The sequence below is a fragment of the Myotis brandtii genome, unplaced genomic scaffold, assembly GCF_000412655.1.
Source record: "Myotis brandtii unplaced genomic scaffold, ASM41265v1 scaffold521, whole genome shotgun sequence".
NCBI lineage: Eukaryota > Metazoa > Chordata > Mammalia > Chiroptera > Vespertilionidae > Myotis > Myotis brandtii.
Window position 1 is genome coordinate 2428514 of NW_005369870.1, and position 9332 is coordinate 2437845.

At 44.7% G+C, this 9332-nt stretch overlaps 1 protein-coding gene across 2 annotated transcripts in view; it reads right to left on the reverse strand.

Annotated features, from left to right (window-relative positions):
- Nucleotides 1-9332, reverse strand: part of SQRDL (sulfide quinone reductase-like (yeast)) — a 60482-nt gene that overhangs the window by 34804 nt on the left and 16346 nt on the right. The window contains exon 1 of one of the 2 annotated variants that reach the window (XM_014548760.1): nt 9318-9326. The exons of the other annotated variant lie outside the window; for it this stretch is intronic. The gene's annotated coding sequence lies outside the window, so the exon portion shown is untranslated. Of the gene's footprint in view, nt 1-9317; nt 9327-9332 lie in introns of those variants that run through there. 2 annotated transcript variants of the gene reach the window in all.

The window sequence follows — 9332 nt, forward strand, 5'->3', positions numbered from 1 at the left end:
CCTGGTCGCCCCTCACTGCCTCCACCCCCCCTCCCCCGCCAACCTGGTTGCCCCATGCAGCCTGCTGTTCAGTCGTTTGGTTGTTCCTCACTAACCCTCCTGCCGGCCTGGTCACCCCACACAGCTTGCTGTTCAGTCGTCTGTCCAGTTGTTTTGATCGTGACAGCCCTGGCTTTTTATATATTAGAATATATATATTTCCATACTTCCCAGAAAAGAGACACTACTTTTCTCAAGTTTTCTTTAATGAGCTGTACTGCTTTAAATTTTAAAAATCACTCAATTTGATTTTGATTTTTTATGATTGAAGAGTGGAGGAAATCACCAATTAGGATGTTACTGTTTGGTAGGGAAAGGATATTTTATGGTGAATAGAAAGTCATCACATCTTGCCTTTCTAAACTGTCTATAGAATGACAGAATCATAGCAAAACTCCTCACTTCCCAGAAAAGGAAAACCATTTTTTCATGGTCCTGACCCCATGGAAAGAGTTAAAAATATACATATACATATTTTTTTTTATATTTACATATATATATAGATCTAGAAGGAGGCCAAGCTAAGTTTCTAGTTTCCAGCCACTCCATCTGAGGTTATTTATTCCCTGTAGCCTAACATCCCATGGTTCATCTCTTGAAAGAGGAAGCATTTATGCAGATTATTTCCCTCATTCAACCAAGAAGGCAAGTTCTGCTTTGTTTTAGCAGTTACCCATGGCCCCTTTCTGGAATCAGTATTTACAAACACAAAGTCCTTCTGACCCGGCTGTATTAACTTCATTAATAACAGCTGTCAAGCAAAATGCCTGGCCTTTGCAGTCAAATTTCCTTGTAAAATATATATAATTTTTTTTAAAAGTTAGAGGAAATGTTCCAGGTTTCAAAACTCCTGAAAAATCTCAATAACACTCTCATCCTAACAATATAATAAATTTCCAGATCAGAAAAACCAGAACCATAATCAATATCTGTTTGTGGATAAGGTGGGGCACGATACTATATCAAAGACTACACACAACCCAGGGCAATAATCATAATTATTTAATATCCCACATTGGAAATGTGGTGTAATAAAAATATATATGTACTTTTTTTGGTGTTTGTCCCCAGTCCTGGCACAAACCTCCTAAAACCCTTGGAATTTTCTGAGTGAAAAGAGTTGTTAGTCAATAACCAAAAAGAATAATAAGGAGCCCCTTTTGACCATAATTGAGTTTATGCTAATGAGGTGACTCAACGTGAGATCCCTAGATAGCTTCAAGATGTGGGCTGATCACCAGGAAGGCCAAACTTGTGATTAGAAAGTTGGAACTTTCAGCCCCCTCCCAGCTTCTGTGAGGAGAGATAGGCTGGAGATTTAATTCTATGAAAACTCCTTGCCAACCAGATTCTGGAAGTTTCCATGTTGGTGAGCACAATGATGTGCAGACAGGGTGGGTGGCATCAAACACCTCTGGAGCTATCTATACCGACCCATTCCATGCCCAAAACCTTGCTCTATGCATGTCTTCCATTTGGCCATTCCAGAGTTGCATTCTTTATAATAAACTGGTTCATTAGTAAAGTGTTTCCCTGAGTTCCATGTGTCATTCTAGCAACTTAGCCAACCTGAGGGGAGATCCTGGAAACCTCCAGGCAGAAGTGTGGGTTGCCTGGGACCCCATTTGCAGCTGGCATCTATAATGGGGGCAGTCTTGTGGGACTGAGCCCTTAACCTGTGAGGTCTCAGATAATTCTAGACCAGCTGTGGGCAAACTACGGCCCGGGGGCCGGATCCGGCCCGTTTGAAATGAATAAAAATAAAAAAAAAAAAAAAAAAAAGACCGTACCCTTTTATGTAATGATGTTTACTTTGAATTTATATTAGTTCACACAAACACTCCATCCATGCTTTTGTTCCGGCCCTCCGGTCCAGTTTAAGAACCCATTGTGGCCCTCGAGTCAAAAAGTTTGCCCACCCCTGTTCTAGACTCTGGTCCCGTCTACCCCCACTGACACACTTAGGAGTATCTGGGCCCTTCTTGTCATTCCTTGGGGTAGTCTAGACAGAAAACTGCTGCAGTCTGCCAAGAATGTAGCATGGATCTCTCTGGCCACCTCCTCAGGAACAGTTGCAAAAAATGGGATACCTTTATTTTCCAACACCTGTGTCATCTCTGGACTAGTGGAAGCAAAGTTAGGTTTGGCTTCCAAAAATCTGGACTGATATTCCATCTTAGATTTAACTAGCAGAAGGTAAGTTGTGCTTTGTTTTAGCAGTTACCCATGGCCCCTTTCTAGAATCAGTATTTACAAACACAAAGTCCTTCTGACCCGGCTGTATCAACTTCATTAATAACAGCCATCAAGAATGCCTGGGCAATGCAATCAATATGAGCTAAACACCTAAGCTGTATTGACAAGAGAAGGAAACAGACGGAATGTGAGTAGGCGGTAAAGGACTGGCAGCACTGGGGCAGTGGAAATGCTATGGGCAGGAACACCAAGAGGCGGGAACAGCGTAAGTAAATGAACCAAAGAGATGGTGACTGCCCTCCAGACCTCTCTCCAGCCTTCTCCGCCCTCTCTGGGCCCTGACAGCTGACCTGTAAACAGGGTGGGCATCATCTGGCTTCCCTTGTCCTCTGGTTTCCAGTTAGGTTCAACCAGTGGGAGGCACCAGTAGATTTGAAGATGGAAAAAGAGTAAGATTAGGATATTTATTCCTCAGACCCCTCCCTGCTGAACCTCTAGTAATCACTCCCTCTACTTGCTTCTTCAGGCCTCAAAGCAATACAATTCCTTCACCACTCTCGGTTCCCCTGAACCTTGCCCACACTTTTGTAAATAGTTATTTTGTTAAACCTTTCTTAATACCATGTCTGAGAGTGCCAACTGTTTCCCAGAGATCCTTGCTGATGAGGTGGGAAGGCCCAGAGTAGGTTTGGGCAATGGAAGTCCAACCAGATTTGACCGATGTGAGGAGTAGACAAGAAAGAAATACCACAGCCCCATTAGAAAGGGTCATGTTCTGGAACTGAAGCTTTATATTGAAAAATCAAAGTTTCGAAAAGTGACAGAACAGAGGGGCAGCTCTGAGAAGATGAATCTACTGTGAGGGAGCCAATTATATTGGAGGAAAGACAAAATTAGTTCTGGGAGTCAGTTAGGAGGCTGGTACAGGGACACAGGTATGAGAGATAAGGGCCTGATTAGGTGCTGGCATTAGAAATACAAATAAAGATTCAGATAAGACAGAGGTGGGAAAAAAGAATGATTGGATCAGATGTGGGAAGAGGAAAAAAGTCAAAGTTGACATCCAGGCAACTGAAGAGAGAGAAATCATGTGGGCAGAAACAGGAGAGTGAAGGCAAGGACCCGTCTGGGTTAGTTTGGGACAGTTAGGTTTGAGGTTTGGGAAGTGGAATCACCTAGACTGAGGATCACATAACTGTGGTCAAGGAGGAAGGCAGATGTCCACTGGGGATAGGAAGAAATCTGGTTTCAGGGCTTCATCTTAGACAATCGTAATCCCATCTAAGGGCCACAAAGTAGCCACCTGCAGGCCCAATGCAGACCAGAGCTGTGTTCTGTCTGGCTCACAGTGTTCTCTTAAATTTTAAATTAGTGCCAACATTAAAAAATTTGGATATCGCACAGAAAAAAATCCAGATTTGGGCACCTCTGACAACAATGGGCCCACATTCTTACATGTAGCCACCTGGCCAGAATGAGTAGTCATTGCCCATCTGGACCTGGCGCGAGGATCCTGTTCACCCCACCCCACATGGCCTATGTCATTTATGTCACCTGCTGGGTCCTGGCACCCATTTGAGCGTGTGGTCCCTGCTAATGGCAGTGAGAGTCCTTGGAAGTTCTTAACAAAACAGATGTCTTTGGAGACACCCTGGGAAAGTTGAGAGGATGAACTGGAGCAATTCAATTGAGTTCAGCATTTTTGAGTTTTTACTAAGTGCCTGGCATTGTGCTAGGCACCGCAGGGCCTGTGATGAATAAGAAGAGTCTGTCTATTATGTAACAGCAACAGGAAGGTCTGTTAAGTAGCTGTTTCAGAAATTCAGTCATGAGTAGGGGCTTAGAATAGATCATGAGAACAGAGATGAAGGTGTGAATGCACAACAAATGTTGAAGGAATTTCAGTGACAAATTAGCTACAAGGGATAAAGAGGGAAGAATGTGAACTATGACTTTGTTCCATTTGATAAATGAAGAGAGGGTGTAAGCAACAGTATTGGATTACTCAAAGTGTACTAAAGGTTACACAGGCTGCACCCTTCCTCTTGCACACCTCCTCTTAAGTAATGACAGCGCTATCATCACCTGTGTGTTCAGGAACTGGATTGCTATTTTGTTATCAAATAAAAAAAATGGTCCTGGCCCGTGCTCAGTGGTCAGAGCATCAGCCTGTGGACCAAAGGGTGGCAGGTTTAATTCCCGGTCAAAAGAGCACATATCTGGGTTGCAGGTTCAATCCCTGGTCTACCAATCGGGGTGTGTGGGAGGCAATCAATCGATGTGTCTCTCTCATGTTGTTTTTCTCTACCTCCTCACCTATCCTCCCTCCCCTTCATTCTATCTGAAAAATCAATGGAAAAAATATCCTCGGGTGAGGATAGGAAGGAAGGAAGGAAGGAAGGAAGGAAGGAAGGAAGGAAGGAAGGAAGAAAATGAAGTTTTGGCTGGGTGGCTCAGTTGGTTGAGCATCGTCCTGTACACCAAAATGCTGCAGGTTCGATTCCCAGTCAGGGCAGTTACCTAGGTTGCAGGTTTGATCTCCAGTTGGGGCACATAGGGGAGGCAAAAGATCTCTCTCACATTGAAATTTCTCTCTCCCTTACTCTCTCTGAAATCAACAAACATATCCTCAGATGAGAAAGAAAAAGAGAGAGGGAGGGAGGGAGGGAAGGAACAAAGAGAGAAGCAACCTTCATTTAGTCTTGTAGGGCCAAGTTGGAACTCTACCTCCGAAGCTGTTTAAATATTATTAAGTATTTGTTTAAATATTAAGCTGTGAAGCAAGGCTTTGGTAGTGGACCAGGAGCAAATCATCCAGGGAACAGAAACAATCATAGTTCCCTGATGATTCAGGGTTTTAGGGCCACACTGAGTTTCTTTAGTTCCCTAAGGGAAAAATGTAGGAATTTTCTTTAAAGAGTCACTGATTAATGGTTACTAATGAGGACTTGGCAATGCAACAGTGGCTCCCTTTGCTGCTGAGAAACGTACTACAAATGTCCCTAACCTATACTCATTTTACAATCAGAAAGCCTTATAATATAGGGAGGCATTGACAATTTCACTAAGCCATACATTTGCTAAGGAGAAAATACAAATTATATTTACAGAAAGAAAATTCTTATATTATGGACCCAGAAGCAGAAAAAAAAATAAGTCAATTGGATTATTTCAACTGAAAGTTAAAAGTTTTGACTGAATTATATGCCCTGTTTTTCTGCTTGCTTTAGCCAGTGGGAGCTTGACCACTCATGTTCTAGGGTATAAATCAACACAGTTTAGTTCCTTTTCAAATCCATCATTCGTAGTTGGCCTCTAGTCAAGTATACTGGAGGTTTCCTTTCAAGGTCTGCATATGCTTGTGTGTGTGCAACTCTAGAGCATACACCACCACACACTGGAGAGGGAGGCCTGACGTGGAATTACTCAAGTCCCGTCACAAAGCAGGAATAAGCTTGGGCCTCGTCTCCTAAATCTGTTCAATGGTCACAATGAAATGACTCATCAGCTGCAGGAGTGCTGGGTGGGATTCCCACTCAGAGTCTCACACACAAGAATCCTCGAAAGCAGTGGTTCTCAACCTTGGCTGCACATTAGAATCACCTGGGGTAAACAGGACTAGCCAATTAGTCAGGCATATTATTCACACCTGAAATTCAATGTGTGCTGTCTTTACACAATGAGAAAAGACTCTTTCATTACAAGTTATACACCTGTTTCGAAAACGATTGAAGAGATGCCAAACTCTTTTAAAGGTTAGGACAGCATGAGGTGAGGGCTAGGTAACCGGTGTGCCAGGTTCCCTAAGTGCATGTCTTCCCTTTGTCTAACCGTGATTGGCAAACTGCGGCTCGCGAGCCACATGCAGCTCTTTGGCCCCTTGAGTGTGGCTCTTCCACAAAATGCCACGTGCGGGCGCGCGTACAGTGTGATCGAAACTTCGTGGCCCATGCGCAGACGTCGGTTTCCAGCCTGGGCGAGTCTATTTTGAAGAAGTACTGTTGATATCTGGCTCTGTTGACTAATGAGTTTGCCGACCGCTGGAACTAAATGGCACAGTTCCCCATCCCAGTAAAGCTTTAAAATGCCTGCGGGCGCGCGTACAGTGTGATCGAAACTTCGTGGCCCATGCGCAGACGTCGGTTTCCAGCCTGGGCGAGTCTATTTTGAAGAAGTACTGTTGATATCTGGCTCTGTTGACTAATGAGTTTGCCGACCGCTGGAACTAAATGGCACAGTTCCCCATCCCAGTAAAGCTTTGTCTGAAGGTGTGTCAGGAGTCAGGAGACCCAGGATCACACCCCAGGTAGTAGCAGGTAGGGTGGTCCTTAACCGTTCTGGGGCATTTGCACTGGGTGGCTTCAAAGGTCCCTTCCTTTTCTAAAATTCTGTGATCCTCTAAATGAGCAGAAAAGGGAAACAGAGGTTCACAAGCAGGTACTCAAATGGGAATACTTGTTCTACTAGAGCTGTGAAGCATTGCAGCAAGAATGACAAGGGCTTATAACCAGGCCTGTCCCCTAGGCTCTCTTCATCTTCTTATAAAGACACCAGCCATATTGGATTAGGGCCCCACCCTTATAATCTCATTTAACATTAACTACCGTTTTAGGCCCTATCTCCAAATAGCCACATTTGGAGGTACTGGATTTTGATGGGACACAATTTAGTCCAGTATTTGCCCTCCAAAGGTTATAGGCATAGTTAGCCCCAGTGTGTTCTAAATGTCCTGTTCTTTACAAAGCTCTCTCCCCATCTTCCTGCCCCAACGTAGCACTTTTACAATATAAATCACAGGGATGGCTGGTTGGACCGACTTTCCTTCTTCCTATTACCATCCACATTTGGTTGGATTACACAGACTTTTAAGGCTGGGAATTAAAAAGCAACTAATTGGCTTCAGGCCCAGTCTGGGCTGCTTCTAGCAATTTGCCCTCACCTCTCCCATTTACCAAGTCTTCAGGGTCACTGAGGAGTTATGCATTACGTGGCAGGGCAGGGAAAAGTGAAAAGAAATGTGCATCTCTGCCCAGAAATGCTTCATCACGGGTCTGTCTCCATTCCCTATACGACACTTCCTGTGTTACAACATCTGGTATTAACAAGCCTGGACACAAGCAAGATGGAGACACTGTTCTGAAAGGACTCCTCATTTTCATTTTCTCTGGCAGGACACCAGCCACAAACTCTTACACAGACCCGTGAGCCCTGGTTGATGTTTCAGGCACTTCAGCTCCAGATGTGTTGTTTACATATTTGTTCAGCCAGTTAAAAATTTTAAAAAGCCCAAATTTTAAAGTTACTCCTCAAACCACCATCTTGTTCCTTGATGAATTTTGTTTTTGCAGATGCAGCCACAAGCAACCCTCTCCAATCCACTTATTCATTCAAAAAATATCTATCAAGTGCATTCCATGTACCAGGATTGGAAATGTAATGGTGATGGCTATATGCTTGCAGTCCAGTGAAGGAGATAAACAAGTTCTAATAAATGGTACTTATTTCACCCCTCTGTGACAGGTGCAGTGCTGTACAGCATGATCATCTCCACTGTACAATGAAGAGGCAAAGGCACAAAGAAGTTCAAAAAGCTAAGGTCAGGCCCTAACTGGTTTGGCTCAGTGGATAGAGCGTCGGCCTGCGGACTGAAAGGTCCCAGGTTCGATTCCAGTCGACGGCATGTACCTTGGTTGCGGGCACACCCAGTAGGAGGTGTGCAGGATGCAGCTGATCGATGTTTCTCTCTCATCGATGTTTCTAACTCTCTATCCCTCTCCCTTCCTCTCTGTAAAAAAATCAATAAAATATATATTTTTAAAAAGCCAAGGTCAGACTGCTAGTCAATGGAAGTGTCGAGACCAGAACCCATGTCACCTAACTCCTGGGCAGTGCCCTTTCCCCTATCAGGGAATCTTTATTTTTCACTAATCTCCAACTGAAAGTTAACACTTACTTCAATATATATAGTGTCATATATATGTGAACTTTAACATCTGGTAGCTCAATTTTGAAAATGAAATGCCTTTATAATTATTCAAAGTATATATATACACACATTTTGGGGGACACCCTCTAGACAACAAACCACAGCAATTATTAGCTGTACCTATGACTGTCTCCAATAGAAATCATAGATACTTTCTTTTATTAAAGGTGTTGTCTATATCTTGAAATATTGTTTATGCTCATTACTACTTCAAAATTATGGTAGCTATTAGATCCACTGATAGATCTTATTTAATGAATTATTTGTAAAGGCATATATATTACTACACAATAAATTATTATAATATTTGACAAATGTTTTGAAACTGGTTTCCTTTACAATAGTGTGCCTTTTACTTTATACCTTTAAAAGTATTGTTCTGAGAAGGGGTCCTTAGTCTTCCCACACCTGCCAAAGGGGTACATGGCACAAAAATGGGTCAGAACCCTACATGATAGCAATGGGCAGCCCACACCAATCCAGAGGCTCTGCTCACTGTGCCTTTGAGCAAGAAGCTAGGTTGGGATTTTTAGAATTAAAAGAGAAACGTAAACCAGAGAGAAAAGAACCCGCAATTCCTTTCTGCCTCCTTTCCGCCTACTCAGTTCCGCACGTGCCCTACACGCTCCGCTCTCTGCCAGTCGCAGGGCAGCCGACTGGAGCGCCCACCTGTCCCACGCGCTGCGTCGGTGGCTAAATGTGTCCCTGCTGTGGGCAGGCGGGCTGACGTCAGCCTCTGACCCGGAGGCCATGCACCCCCCGTGCCTGGCCGGTGCTGAGTGACACAGTCAACAAGCCGGGGTGCCAGCACCTCCCACACACGCAGGGGGGATCCTGCGGTTTTTACCCGCCCGGAGCAGCTCAACCCTCCGCGCCCCCAGGCCCCGCAGTCCTAGAAGGAAGCTCAGTCCAGGACCTGGGTTCCCGACGGGGCAGCCAAGAGCTGCTGGTACGGGGTGGGGAAGAAAAGTGAGAAGCGAAGCCCCAGCCGCGAGAGCAGAGCTGGGCCTGCAACCAGCCTCGGGGGTGCTTTCTGTCCCGCCGGGACCCCCGCCCCTGGCCCAGGGCCGGAGATCGGCCGCCGGATGCCTCTTACCCAGCGGCGAGCGGA